Genomic DNA, 16,594 nt, shown 5'->3' on the forward strand with positions numbered 1-16,594 from the left:
AAGGAAAGTAATTACGAGAAGGAAACGAAATAAATCAGTCGAGAGAAAATTCGTGGAAAATGCGAGTCGAAAATTCTTTCACGCGATATTGCGAAGAGTTATGTCACCCTTTTGTCTCCCTTAATTACTCGGGATAGCGCCGACCGCGGAAGTTGAGGAAAATGAAAAATGTTTACTGGACAGTTGGTGTAGCAAGGCGCGTATCGCTCCGAAGACAAAGCTTGCCGGGATGCAATTACAAAAGAAACGTGTCCGAAGCATAAGAAGGAAGATCTGGGAGCCTAAGTTTATTTACATCACAGTGCCGGGGCTGGCTCTCTCTCCGGTTGCTTTGTGACATGCTTGCCATAATGCATATTAATAAGAAGTAATCCCTATGGGGGCGGGCACGACGGAGGACGACTCAGGATACCCTTTGCGATGTGTGTGTGTGTGTGTGTGTGTGTGTGTGAGAGAGAGAGAAAGTCAGAGCAGGAAATATACTCGCGGATACAAGCCGGAGCTTTAATGGCGTGACGTGGAAATTTCATGACGGATTTCCACGCCGGAGATGAATATTCATACGAGTCGCACACGAGTGGCTCGCGCTACTGTCACTGTTTTTTCTTTTTTTTTTTTTTAACATGACTGGTGATCGCTAGATGTGTCGAAAAAAAAAATAAGGCCTTACGAGTTTTTGAGCTTCGCCGATTTATCGTCATCGATGATAAGCTGAATTCTAAACTAGTCAAAATTATATATGCGCTGATCGCGTTGAAAATATTTCTATTTGTTGGAATTTTCATTTCACTGGCAAAACAACTGTGAGAAAAAAAGAATGATCGTTCAAAAAATCCCACATTTCTGAGAACAACTTTGGGTCGAAGAAACAGGTATCTACTGGATAATCTTCTCTTATGGGATTAAAGTTTCGGAAAAATCGCCGCTTTTTGCTAATGAATTTTTAACAAAAAGCGATTCTAAAGCGCGTAACGAATTAAAGAATAATTCAGAAAATTTAAACAAAATTATTCTCTCACATCAATCAGTATTCATCCTTCGAGGAATTCAAGAGGGCGGGTATGTCAAAATAATTAAAATATAAACTTTTTCATTTCAAAAAAATTAATAATTTTGTTTGAACCGAATATTTAGAACTATGAAAATATTTTTTGAATATATAAGTGTCTAAAAAAAAGTTAGCATATGCATCAAAATCTTGGAAATACTTTGCTGCAGCATCGTGTTATTCGATCTTTATATATTTTTTTTCTTGAAAACTATTTGTTCGATTGTTACTATATTCTTAATCTGTTCAGAAATAAATAAATATGCTTTGATCGCTCGCGCGGTTTAAAGAAATTGTAATTTTATTAAAAGATACGACCAAAACAATTTGACTTTATTTAAATAATTAAAATGATTAAATAAGCTTATTCGATATCGATTTAAATCAAATATATGAGAGAAAAAATAAAACAATATTATTCAGATACATTTAATCAACGTTTATCGTACATACATTTATTATTGAGAAAAACAAATATAAAGTTAGATAATTTTGCCACATGATTTTGCAACTGTGTTGTTTTCTCTTAATGTCGATTTCTTTCTGTCTCTCGCAAGACATATTGCAAAGATAAGATAGCAGAGTATTTAATATTCTACATTATGAAGAAGTGTGTGACGCGTGTGCGCATGCAACGACTGTTGCATCGAGGAGAAACCGACTTTGGATGCGTTCAGGTAAGTAGGTATAGTCGTGAATAGAAAACGACGCCGCTCTCTCTCTTTCTCTTTCTCTCTGTCAAGACACCCCGTGTGTCGATCGTACATGTTTACGTTGCATTACAAATGCAGTGTCTCTTAACGGTATGCAATCGACGGGACGCTTTCCACGCAGAAAAATTCGCACGTGTTTTTTCTTTTTTTTTTTTTCTTTTTTCTTCTTCCTCGATCGGTCGCATCACGTCGCGCCAGCTTCTCGGTTAGCTACGAAACGACGCTGTTCAAATATTAACACGGAAAACAGAGGAGATTCCCAGACCTTGCTTGGTTTCGTAACACTGGTAGCCGAGTTTACACGTTTACCCCGAGGTTATCTGTGCTCGCTCGTGTTTGTCGACACCTTGGCGTCCTTCTGCGCGAGCGAGCGCGCGCACGCACACGCGTTAAGTGTACGCGTAAATGTAACTTACGACGCGCAGTAGCGCGCGACCGGTCACCCACGCGCGACTCGCCCGCGTCCCGTGCGATTACATCACGAGGCCACGCATTTCAGTTGATCCTCTCCAGCTCCTATATTTATAAAGTCCTAATCACGAACAGAGTGCGAGCGCTGATAAGTGAATCTCTCTATTAACATATTCAATATTTAGTCGAATATATATGAATGTAATCTCGTGACGATCAATTCGAGTGTCGGAATTCTCGTGAACAAGATGATTGCGCAAAAAGCTTAATTACATGAGACGACTTAATTATATTTTTAAGTATCTCAGATATATATATACTTTATGTATAAGCTTATGTAAAAAAAATAATTATTATATTCTCATGAAATAACTTTATGATTTTTAGTTTCTCTTAAAAGCTAAAGTCCAATCAATGCTCACAGCAAGACTGCAGCTGCCCACATATGCGTCTCATATTATAATATTATATTTACAGAAGCGTAATCATAGAAATCGCGTCTATTATATTACGCTCCTATTCAATATTTGATCAACATTATATATGCATAAAACTCCAAACCCCATCGGGCATACATCGAGCATTAACTAAAATCATAAAGTAATGATAGCGCACCTAATTATATATCTATATACAATCTACAAATAAGCATTATTAATTCATGTTTACGATAGTAAGATATATTCTAGATAGAAATTTTTTATCATTATTGTATTTTTATCGCGACGATAAAATAATAAGAATAACAAGAAAAATAAAAATAAGAAATAAATAAAACAAGAAAATAAAAAAAAAAAAAAAATATAACGATCGCATGAAACCACTTCACCGACATCATCGGAGCCACTGGCAGGCGGCGATCGGCAGGTATGCTCGAATTCACTTTTTCGTGAATCCACTACCGCCGCCGACGCGTACCGAAGGTATATAACCGGCGCAGACAGTTGGGCGCCCAAAGCTTTAACGCTGCAAAGGCCCGCGCGGCGGTCCTGTGCGAAGGACCCCTCTCTCAGGTAGCCGCCGCCTCTCTTTCTCTACCTTCGTTTACCGGCTCCCCCTCCCCCTCACCCCCGGTTCCCCGCGCAGGGCCATTCGTTTGCAGCAGGGCGAGAGAGGACTGGAGCGGCCCAGGGGTCCGTAAGTCCACCCCTGAGCGTCACCCTCCCCCTCGTATGTTTTCTCCACGAGCACACCTGGTCGCAGCCGGATTCTAGGCAAGGATCAACAGGACGGTCGAACGCGATCCTCTCGATTTCTCCTCTTTGTCTTTTCCGCCCGCGTTCTCGCCTCTTTCTCCTTCTCTTTTTCCATTTTATATAGGAAATTATAATTAGTAACAAAGTTACTATTCTGCCGCTATCTCTTTCTAACTTAAAACCAACGATTATTATTAGAGTTGAAATATACTTGCAAAAGTCATTAGAATAATCAATTAAAAAAATAATTCCAACTTAATTAATTTTCTTGTTAAATACTTTGCAGAAAAAATAATATATGTATTAATTATCGATCTTATATTAATTCTGCTTGACTGATTGGCTAATCGTCTTGCTTGAAGATGGTTCTCCACAAGCTAGACGTAATATGCTTCTCCTAGAGGTGGCCCCGATACCAGCAGCTCTATACTAGGTAACGACGAGAGATCGGTAATCATACACCAGTATCAACCGAGAGCTCGAGGAGCGTCAGGCTCATTTCGAAGCGGGGAGAGAAGGGCGAGGAGAGAAAGAACGACGCGAAGGAGAGAAGAGGACAAAAGCGAAAGACAGAAAGAGAGAGAGAGAGAGAGAATGGTGGTTTCTCGTTACAGAGCTTCCTGTATGGAAATCATGGTATGCCAGTCTCTGGTCCGGAGCCGCGTGTCTGGCACAATAATCTGAGATTTAAATCAAATCTAGGCTATATAAGCAACCCCTCTGCGCGCGACCACCGACGTCTTCCGGAAGGTCCGTCTTTCCTCTCCCCCTCTCGCCATTCTCTCTCTCTCTCTCTCTCTCTCTCATTCTTTCTTTCCATGAGTGGAATGCGAGGAGCGAGGGAGAGAATCCTCGAGCTAGCATACTCCATAATCGATTTTCATATATATTCGCCCACGAATACGAATACGAAATCCGAACAATGTTTTGTGACGGATGATAAGAGTAGTTAAAGAAGACAAAAGGAAAGATGAATATATATTGCCAATTCCAATAAACGTCGTAATAAAATTACGAGGATTCGTAATGTACGGTAATATTAACAATTGAAGGATCTAGTGCGACAGAGAGTGGTCTCACTTTTTAAGAACAAGAGAAGTTAATGAAAAGTTGTGAGAATTAAATCTAAATAACTTTAATTGCTCTTTAATTTTAAAACAAAATTCAGTTTCTTTATTTTTTTTTCAAAATCTGCAAATCAATATTATTAATATATTTATAATATTATAATATTGTTTCTTGGATCGTCGCTATTTTTGCTCCAAGCTGTCACGTATCTGCCAGAAACGGGAGAAGAATTCGTGTCACTATATACGCGTTTTTTCCTCACTCTCTCTTTTTTCTGTTTCGTCCTCTTCGCTTTTCTTTTTCATTTTTTTTTTTTCCCTTTCTTTTTTGCTTTGCTCGCTCGTCTCTTCCGAACGCGGAGATATTCCGGCTGAGTTGCGCCTTCTCCCGGACTATCGTGGGCCGGATCGAATGGCGGTCCAGGACCACTCTCGAGAGGCAAGACGAAGGGAGGGTAGGGAAGCGGGGGGAAGAGAAATATCGTGATCTCGAAAAGAGTGTGTAGCCAGGGGTGAAATCCGGTAGCCGCGGCCACGTCGACCCACGTTTGCGTTCGACGGGGCGCAAAACGGTCTGGCAACCGCGAACAGATTTCGGGGATATGGACTTCGCGAGCGGCCATTAAAAATATCGCAAACAACATAGCGTTGTAGAGAGAAATTCGCTTCGACGTTGTTGCAAAAAATAAAAAAATAAAAAAAAGTATCGAGGTAGGTCAACGTCGAGAGAAAAATATACATAACATGGCGATAAAAATAATTTAAAAACTGGAAAGGAGCCTCGATTTGTCTCCTCTTTTCTCTCGCGCGGGAGAAAGCGCGCGAGATTTATGATACACTCTTCTGTACACATTAGTCGCTAACATTGCGTATGTGCAAAAACTGGCGATTAAGAAAGTGTTAATAACACGTATCTCTCTCGGATATCGTCGAGACTTTCGGTGTGCGCCGACATGACTGATGGTTGCATAAGGTGAGACGCGGCAGAAACGCGCCACACGTGTGCCGCGTGTGCCTTGCACCAGGGCACGCTAATTACACGCGCGGTTTAAGACTCGTTGCAGAAAACGAAAGAATATATGCGTCGAGAAAAAGAGAGAGAGAGAGAGAAAAAGAGAAGGAAAAAAACGGAAGAGAGGAGAGGCGACAAAGCAAAAGAAAAGAAAAAAAAAAGGAGCCGAAAGAGAACTCGGGATCATTGTCCGAGTCAATAATTCTCGCAGTTCCTTGCAATTTTTTTTTTTTTTTTTTGACAGAGCGAACAATAGTGAAGAATACATAAAACCTTTAAAGATTTTCATATATAAATAATATAAAAATATTATATTAATATATATAATTTTTGTAGAATGTATAAAATTTTAATTGTTTCTCTTCTATACGAGTTTACTGCGAGTTGACTTTAGAATTTCTTCGTAGTATAATCAGATAGTTGATAGATCGAAATTGATATATGATGCATTTAGTTTACACAGTATTTTTCAATATTGATGACAGGTCGCGATCCGCCATCTAAGCAGCGATAATTAACATAACCGGCAAAGTTATACAACCAAGTTGGCTTTTCTTCTTTATCTATTTTAGATATGGACGCGTGCGACAAACGATCGTGCGTCTTACGTTTCTTCGAATCCGGGCGTTCTTCCGCGTAAGCGCGCGACGACAAGGATCACGCGCACGCGGTTGCATAATTAATTTGTCGCGCCACGTGTCACGCGTTAACTTTCATCTCACGCGCATCATCCTTCCTCGCGTAATTTCGAACGAAGAGGGAATACTGATAGCTCGGATATTTATTCACCTACTACTCCCGCTATCTGCTACTCGCACGGGGAGGAGAATACACGACTTCTCTCCAGAGTGCGTATCGAATTATCATCGGACGTGATACCGTCATCGGCGGTGCTCGGCTCAAATCGATCGAAAAACTGTAACAGGACGAGATGCCAGGATGTTGCCGCCGACACACGACGAATCGTTTGACAAGAAGGCACGCTCGTTGAAGCGCGAAATACGCTCGTTCGATACAAGGCACGTCGACTTGGCGAATAAATAGTACATAAGAACAAATACGGACCGTTATTTCGCGAAAACTTTAAATAGAAAATTTTTATTTTTATCAGCGAGATTTTTGACAAGAAACAATGTATATGAGTGTTTATACATCAATCAGAGATTAGCAACAACAATTTAATTTAATGATTGTATAAAAAAAGGATGCGTACATAAATAAGGTATATGTGCGAAAAATTTAAATTTGTTCAAGAATTTACGAAGAAGCGACTAAAGTTACAAATAAGGAGGCGTAAAAGAATCGGCGCGACTGGTGCGCGACGTAGAAATGAAACATAAGACGCGTATATACATATATAAAGTTCTCTCCATCCCGGACCAGACCCAACCGCGGCGGTAATTGTTCGCGAAACTTGGTGCGATCGATCGCGGGCCGCGGAAGCTCGTTAGAAAACAAACCGCCGCGCAACTCGGTGACAATCGGCAGTAGAGAGAGAGTTCCAAGTAGCACCTTACCTACAACATACATACATACATACATACATACTCCGGGGAGAGCTCTCGGAGTCTCTCTCCCCGATCGGAAAGCCGATTTTCTCCCCCGCGATTCTCCCACGCGAATTTAATATCCGAGGCGCTCGACGACGGTCCTTGCGCTCCCGCGTGTGTCCGTGTGTCAAAACCACCGCGCCCTCCCCTCTCCCCTTCCCCGTCCCCTCATCGTGAAGGGAGTTTCTTGCTGTAACTAACTACTCGTAAATTTATCGAGGCACCGACTCGAGTTTCTCTCGCCCGCCGTCGGCGGTTCTTGGGTAGACGCGTGGGCGGAGGCGCCGCCGCCCGAAGGTAACCGGGAAAACTTTCCAACAGTTTCGCTCCTTCCCCCTCTTCCCCTTCTCCTCTTTCCTTTCCTTCGGGGTAAGGTAAGGCGACGTGTATGTATGGGTGTGTGGTGTGTGTGTGTGTGTGTGTGTGTGTGTGTGTGTGTGTGTATGTGTGTGTGTGGGTGGGTGGGTGGGTGGCGATGGAACAGCGCTCTGAGGACGAAGGGACCTCGCCGCGAACTTGTAGTTTATGAATTTATAGCGGCAGAAAGCAGCAGTCGGGTGGCAAAGGCAACCGAGTTATGCACGCTCCAGTTTATTCCGTCTCGCCGTCGAGATTTTCCGCATTAAAATTTCCCCCACCGGGGGAAGGGAAGGAAAATCATGTATAAGATTTTGCAACGGCGGGTCCTTCTCCGATACGCTTACGCTTATATTCTCGTAAGAACGAAGAGCACTTGCTCGCCATTAATGTCTTAAGTTTCCGAATGCGTTGCTTCCTCTCTTCGAAGCGAAAGATACTCGTCGCGAGATTTTTCGCGCGTCTGAGAGTAAAATAGAGTGAAAGAGAGCGAGAGAGTGACAATACGTAGGCGGCAATGATTTTTCGACAATGTGTCGCTGTTCTGTTAATCTACTACTAAATTTTTTACATAGATACAGAATACTTTTTATGAAAAGGATGTATTTTATTGCATTTCTTTTTTTCTTTTACGAAAAGGAGTATGACAAGCAGTATAATCTCCTGTTAAGAGTCATCTATAAAGATTTAAAGGGAATAAGCAAAGTTATTTTCATCATCGCCAATGCTCGCATAGTCAGTCAAAAGTACGATATCACGCTACGATTGCGAGCTGTCGACGCAGGACGTAGCTGTACACACCTCCCGAGCTAGGTGCAGCTCGGAAACCAATGTAACCGCATACGCCTATTCCGTTTCCTGCTAAAACACGATGAGTTCCAATTACACAACGGATACCTAGAGCGAGCAGAGGAAAGCGCGCGTTTGCGTTAGTCGCACTTACATCAGCGTACCCAACTCTAAATATAAAAATAAATAATTAAAAAAAAGAGAAAAAAGAAATTTTATATATATATATATATATTTTTTTTTTTCTTCTTTTTTTTATTTCGCTCTTTTCCGTACAATTTTTTATTTCGCGCTCTTTCGTATATTTTATTTATTTTTTTCTCAGTTGTAACACCGTATATTTGAATATTTTCTACCGGGTAAGAAAAGAGCCATCTCTCCCGTAAGGTTAACGCGCGGTTCCGCGAAGCGATTGTGCACGTGCGTGTACCCGCGGGGTGCGTTACGTACACGCGACACCCCGACGACGGTGTCGGCGTTTCATGGATTCTGATACGGTGACCGACGACACCTTCCCCCCTCCCCCCCAACCCCTCTACCCTCCGTGACACCGGGGTCTCGGGTGCACCCACCGTGTCTCCGGTATGACACACTGAACGCGTGGGACGACGGACGTGCCTCTTCGGGAATCTTCATTGACCGTCTCTCCCTTCGGCGCTTTAATGCCTTCTCTCGACTTTTAAGCGCGCGCTTCGTGCTAATTAATACGCAATTAACGTATCAATCTGACGTAATTTTTCATCGGCACGATTGAAAGTTCCAATATTTGACGATCGCTAAGATGAGCGATATATAAAGTCGCGCGTTCTCTCGATGTGTGAATTGTGGAGAAATTTTTGTCCATATTTTCGTACGATATACTTTTGTGTAAATTTTCTGTTTGAGCAAACGACGATAATTGTCGCGACCGCCACAACAGTCGCGATCCGGCAATAACGATAAAAGGAAACCGACCGTTCCTCACGAGGCTGCCCAATATTTGGTCAATAATGTCAATAACCTCGCGCGCGACACTCTCTCGACGCTTCTCGTCCCTTTTATATGTGTGCGTCCATACGAATACACGCGCACTGCACACGGGAAACACGCCACACGTTTTCCTGGTTGAACATGTGCATCGTGACTGGCCAGTTAACATCTCGACGACGCGAAACACCCTGAGTCATCGATGGAATCGATCCTTTGATGAAAGAATGCCGTACAAAAAAAAAAAAAAAAATTCGTCATGAAAATGATTTGATACCAAGACTTGGCTACCAAGAGAGGTGTCAGACTTAAAAGTCGAGAGGCTGACCGAATCATAAAAATTTCTTTGCATTCTTACATAACATTAGTCTGTTAAATATGAAAAGAATGTCATTTACGAGTGACAAATGTGTCAAACGATTCGCTCCAAACTTGTAATTTTAGCTTTTAATTTTGGAGAGAAACGCGTACGCGTCTTCGCAACGCGTCTCTTTAACTTAAACATTACTCAACGAGACGTGAAAATTAAGCCATCCGCCACGATGTAATCCAAAAATTCATCTGTGTCGAGGAACAGGAAATCTTAGACGTTCCGTAATGGCGAACCATTAGCTCCCCATATCGACGAAGCTTTATGATATCAAATTGCCGGGACATTATGTGACTCCGCGCACTCCTATTAAATGTCACCATTTTCCTGGTGCACAGATAAGAACGCGTATAGAAGTGCGGAAAGACGCGTTAATAAGACTGACACTGACAAATCAATTAATTATAGACATAATTGAGTTCGTGCAAAGGAGAATTAAAATTTCTCGAAGCCACATTTAATGAAAACGTAAGTTATTTCGAGAGGTCAGGTAAAAGAGGGGATCGTCACGGATCGAACCCATCAAATTGCGCGGCAAAAACAAAGACTGTCGATAATTGCCGGATCAAAATATGCCCAAGAGTTTTATCGAGAATTCTCCGATCTTTCCGAGCGGGGGCGGAGTATTTACGGATAAGCCCCTGTAATTAGCCACGTGACGTAAGACAAACCATAAATGCCGACTCGATCGGAGAGGACGAGCCAGAACGGTTGCCACCGCTGTTAATTCTCCTGTATCTTCTTTTAACCCGATATAACGGGACACATCGCGAAATAATCATCGACGCGGAACGATGTTTATTTTGCGGATACTCGTTGAAACGCGCTCGATTAAACGTCCGTCATGTCGGTAAATTCACGGTGAAATTTCGTCGAAATTGAAAAATCAATCACACACGTCGAACCTCCTCCTCTTCTCTCTCTCTCCATCCAACGGTATCGGCCGCGCATTATATCGTTGAAAAATTTTGTTTCCGCCGCGACGCAAAATTACACGTTCAACACGGTACGCCGCGAATTCGAGAATTAAAGTTAGAAGGCTGCGACAGCTTGTCTCTACGTTTACTACCGCGATAAATTATTCATGAATCCATCGCGAGAAGCGAAAGGAGAGAACTCGCGCTGTCTTTACCTCGCAATACGACGCGCGGACGATGTCAATTTTTTCTCAAATACCACCGGTAGCTCTCGAAACTGTCGTTTCAATTTGCCGAGAATATTCGCTCGACCAAGACGGCGTAAAGAGGTTTCACTTTTGGCCTGGCTAATTATGCGCCGTCATAAATCGAAGGTAAGCCATGCCCGATGCACACACTTGTCCTCTCCGCGTTACAACAAGATGCATCCCGCCGTCGCGTTGTACAATTTTTCGCGAATTTAATTTAGCGTAAATTCTCTACGACGATTTTCCTTTTAACGAGAATTATAGGAGATTATCGTTCTTTGCATGGGAAACTTAGGTAGAATTTTTTAGATAAAATATCGTCAAGTACATCAGAGAGTTAAATATCGAGGGGAGATATCACTCGTAAACCATCGCGATAATATAATGCCTGAGCGAGCGGGACGAGTGTTGCCGTTTAATTAGTCGGAGATGATATAAATTGAAGACGCAAAGGATAGATCGACGTCATCGACGATGCTCGCCTCATTGATTCTCAAAACGACGATGCATAACGCGCAAGCACGCACGCATCGTGGGCGCCGGGTTAAGCGCGGGATGTCAACGAGGGTTGTTGTCACCAATTAATGTACACGCGATGGCATAAGATCACTCGAACGAAACGATCGGGACGTAAATAAATTTCCGCTCAACTTTCACCTTTCGCAACTAAACCGTAATGAATGGCGGATTGACAAGTCAACGTTTTCAACTATCGGATAAATTTTGTAGGAGTCATGAAATGCATATATCAAAGATGAGAAATTTCGATAATTATTATAATTTAATATTCAGCTGATTCCTTTACTGTGCAAGCACATCGTGCTTTCATATCTATTTTTTCAAATGAAAATAAATGAAATTTTATCGTCAAAATAATTGCCTACATATTTATACACATTTTTGCTAATATTATAAAGCATATCCATTTTATTTATTTTCTATTTTAGAGAAAGAAATATATTACGGATAAATTACGTATTTAGCAGTATTTTTGTTTTCATGGTCGAACAACCGCGTATAAGAAAGATCCCATTGGACCGTGCGTGAGTTATTTCGATGCAACGGGACTCCTTTTTCAGGTAAGAGAGGCGACATGTACACGCGCATTAACGTGAATCCGATTCGCGCGCCTTATTGTACGCAGCGCGCCGTTATACCCCCTCAAACGTGCCACCGGTACGAATTCGGGTGCCATTAACGGGCGCATTCAATTTCCACGGGATCGACAAAAGCGTCGAATTACAAATTCAAATCCCCGGCACGTGTGCCAAATAACGCCGGAATTCTTTTCGCGCCAATCCACCTGTAAAATGTCGCGCGCGGTGTGCTTATAAACCATCGCTATTCCGGCGAAAATGAATTCCCGACCACACGCAAGCAAGGTGGAATCGTGAAAAAATTTCACACGGAATCAAATCATATTTCTCTCTCTCTCTCGCTCTCTCAAATTAATTATTATATATTTATAAAAATACTATATTATTCACCCGGTCAGGTAAATACATATAAATTTAAAAAATCCAATTTTTATGTATAATTATTTATTCTTGAATAAATTTTCTAAACAATTTTTGTTATATTTTTTTTTTTTATTCTATAATGAATATATAACTCATTAAAAAGTTAACGGATGTTCTTCATCCGTCGTTAATTTGTTTCATACATTAAAAACTGCCTGATCGGACAACGATTTTTTTCTAGTAATTAAAAGTAGTCTGTGTGTCCGCGGGTGATCGATCCTCGCGCTAATTCGGACCCAACTACTAACTCTCGAGCGCGCTCTTAAAGGGGGCACTCGAGTAATCGCCACCCACGTGTGCCAGACGGTACGAAAGTTCCGCATAGGCGCGCACCCGGAGGACGAAGTAGTCGAAGAGAGTGAGAGAGAGCACTCGAAACGTGTACCGAGCTTAATTAGGGGTACATCAGGAGTGGACGAGAGGCCATGGACGTGCCACGTGTTTCTTCCAGGACGATACGCTCGTTCATCGTATACATACACACGCGCACACACCGATAAACTTTGCCAGTTCTCCAGATTGTACACGCATACATGTGGATTCTATGGACATGTTTGGCCGGGAGTGCCTTCTCCGACTCCGAAGTGTTTGCTCTCGTTGGTGGAACGAACGGTCGTTCGGTTTATCGGTCCGTCTCTCGGGCGCGAGAACCCCCCATAGAGAACGCGCCATAAGGGCCCAGACGGACGCGATACTCGACTCGTTCTTTCCGCACGAATCGCAACGAGGGTGTTTAGGGCTGCCGGCCCGCGCGATTCCGGATGTGTGCGCTTTGCTGCTATCAAGCTCGCAAATTCAGATCGATATTTGAGCCCGGTGACAGAAAACGACAGTATATTTCCTCGTTCGGCGAAAATATTTGTGTAAATATTTAATATAAAATCCGGCTTTTTTTATCGTAATATTTGTTTAAAACTGTAAAATTCTAGCTCGTACACACGCGATAAAATGATTCGTTTGTCATGAAACCCGATTTGATTATTTTTCGCGAAACATCACCCCATCCGCTGTCGAGTTTGACAATATAAATACACAATTCACCGCAATTTAACGCAGTCTATATCGTTGGGAATTATTTTTGCATTTTTAACATCGCTTCAACAGCTCTGCATGAATACGTTAGTTGGTTCTCGATTGAGTTTACGACCATATAAAAATCATAGCATACACACACACACACACACACACACACACACACACACGAGCTGACATAACTACTACGAGAAATGCGATCAAACGAGTAATTTCTATCATCGCTTCAAACGATTATCCTGTCAATTTCGATAGAAAATCGAGATTCGCCGATGTATCAGCGAGGCAACGACAACAAATTAAGTAAGAGCCGTGACGCAATGCGCGATTCACACACATGCACAGAAAATAAATCGCGGCGAATGCGAGAGGGAAATCCGAATGGGGCAACATGGGGGTTGAAAAGCGCATGAAAACGGCGTTCGAATAGATTGCCAGCCAGAAAGGAATTTATTAGCGGCGCTGGAGAGTACACTCGCAATAAACCGGGTGTCATCGGAATCTACGAGGTTGGTTACGACGATGGTGGGCAACTACCAGATACCGACACCCACAGCCACTGGCGGCCACCGTTGCTGGTTAGCCGTCAGTGGCTGTGCCGAGCGAGATGATTTAATGCCCGGGGCCTGCCCCACCCTGGAATGCGCGACATTTTCAAAAATAATATCGGGCATTCATAATCCGTTCCGAAAGATATTACACGCTATCCGAATACATTATTGTGTATTATCCTCGTCAGTGATTGTCGATTTTTCGATTTAATTTACGTTTTACTATCGTAGAAGACGAAATATTTTCTTCTCGAAATCTGTGCGTATCACGAATTAAGTAAACATAAGATTGTTATCTCAATTAATCTGACAACCCCTACTATGAGAGATCATTTCGAATATATAACCAAGTACGTAATTTATTGCTGTAATCCAGAATTTTTTTTGATCACATCAATTAGCAGGAAATTAATATTAAAAATGAAAAGTAATTTAATTAACGTTATATTAGCATCTTTACTTGCGAAAATCATTTGTAGTAAATCATAAACAAAAAAAAAACATATATAACAATAATATATGAATTAATTGTTATAATTAATTGCTCCAAGATACTGCAGAGTTTAAAAATATTAAATTTTTACAAATTCATCAACATAAAATACTATAATCATATAACAATAAAATGTTTTGAGCAAAAGTAAAAAGTTAATAATATTAGCTTGATATTAAATTATTTTCCGAATTAATTAATAGAGAAAGAAAAATTCTTATTAATCCGAATTTATCATCCAGTACACGAATTTAAAAAATAATAAATGCTAAAAAAATAAGATTTAGAATATTTTATATGTGCGTTATATATTACACAATAATAATTGAATTATTAACCGTGAAGATAAACGAGCAATTAATTTTGTAAAATTTTATAAGAATTGAGCAAATTCTGGTTTACTGACCTTGTTCGATGTTTCTCCTTCTCATCTTTTGTTTATCCTCTCCTTTGCTGCTGCTTCGTGGCACTCACTCGCGAAAACATTAACTACGATCATTCGCGCACACTAATCAGATAATCGCCTGACACTTTAATAGTGTCTCCAATATTATTCAATCGCACTTTATTCTATACCGCGACAAGAGGAAACCACTGTTACACTTGAAAATAGCGCGGTGGAATTTATACACATGCTATCTCTGTTGTTAACAAATAGTATACATATACTTTTTATGGGACAAAAATAATAACTTTATCCTGATACTACGTTAATGGCTAATTATGATATCGTAATTTCGAAAATTAATTACTCGCGACGTTTGACAATCTTTAAGAATTCGGAATTATCGTTTAACATGTTTAAAATTATGTTCTAAAACATCCTTTTCAAGGAAAATTTTACTCGATGATCGATACTTGAAACCAATCGCAAACGCTGAAAAAAGTTTCGAAACTATCGAGTAAAATTTTTCTCGGAGAAAATTGTTTGGAATATAATCTTACTACGCATACTTATCGCATAGAGATTCGCGTCCTTCCCGCTCAAACATTGCCGCGCGAATGACAATAAGACCGTCGCACGTAGTAGCGCATTAAAGGTCATCAAATGGTTACAATTTATATTGATACAATTACATGTAATAGTTTAACGCTATTATTTACATTATCATTTATGCTATTATTTACGTAAAGTATAGTGTGGAACGGTTAAAATGTGAAACCATCGCGTACGTATGTATGCCGGTGTGAAGTTAGCACCGCATATTTAAAAATCGAAAGATTTATAGAGAGTTCTATTTGCCCCAAATAGTTCTATAATTCCTGATAGGTTTTAGAAATAGTTCCGGCGAAAAACCTAAAAAAATTGCATTTTGAAAATATGAGGTGCCAACTTCCCCTGGCACCGTAAAGTACGAAAAATGCCATTTAAATCGTCGTATCTTATAGTTCTCGAAGAGTTCTACAGTTCCTGATAGGTTTTAGTAATAGTTCCGGCCTCTAAATATTTTTAAACAATTTTTGAATCTCAGAGCTGGCATCTCATTTTCCGCTAAAAGTGGCCAGAACTTTTTCATTTTTGGTTTTACAGCTTCGGACGTTAATACTCATCAATAGAATTCTTTGGGGTGCAAAGAGAATTCTCCTCAGAACGCCGAAATTCCGGAAAAAGTTTTACCCCCTAGGGACTTAGAAATTTTCTAAGAGCTTATAACTAAAAGTGGCCAGAACTTTGTCATCTTTGGTTTCACAGCTCCGGACGTTAATAATAATCGATAGAACTCTTGGGAATGCAAACGAAACTGTCATCAAAACCAGCCAGCACGTCATAGTTCTATAGAAGATGTGATGCTAGTTTTTAGAAAACTTTTAATTATAAGCTTTTAGTTATAAGCTCTTAGAAAATTTCTAAGTCCCGAGAGGGTAAAATTTTTTTCGGAATTTCGGCGTTCTAAGGAGAGTTCTGTTTGCACCCCAAAGAGTTCTATCGATTATTATTAACGTCCGAAGCTGTAAAACCAAGATGAAAAAGTTTTGGCCACTTTTAGCGGAAAATGAGGTGCCAGCTCTGAGATTCAAAAATTGTTTAAAAATATTTAGAGGCCGGAACTATTACTAAAACTTATCAGGAATTGTAAAACTCTTCGAGAATTATAAGATACGACTTAAATAGCATTTTTCGCATTTTGCGGTGCCACGGGAAGTTGGCACCTCATATTTTTAAAATGCAATTTTTTTAAGTTTTTCGCCGGAACTATTTCTAAAACCTATCAGGAACTATAGAACTATTTGGGGTGCAAATAGAACTCTCTATAAAACTTTCGATTTTTGAATATGCTAACTTCACACCGGCTGTATGTATATCGTATTATCTCCCGAAATACGATCGTGACGTCTAATAAATATTAAATGTG

General features: G+C 40.7%; 1 protein-coding gene across 10 annotated transcripts in view; it reads right to left on the reverse strand.

Moving 5' to 3' along the window:
* Nucleotides 1–16,594, reverse strand: part of LOC126857443 (transcription factor Sox-2) — a 264,526-nt gene that overhangs the window by 44,045 nt on the left and 203,887 nt on the right. The gene's annotated exons all lie outside the window — the stretch shown is intronic.

This window comes from Cataglyphis hispanica, chromosome 21, assembly GCF_021464435.1.
Source record: "Cataglyphis hispanica isolate Lineage 1 chromosome 21, ULB_Chis1_1.0, whole genome shotgun sequence".
Lineage (NCBI taxonomy): Eukaryota > Metazoa > Arthropoda > Insecta > Hymenoptera > Formicidae > Cataglyphis > Cataglyphis hispanica.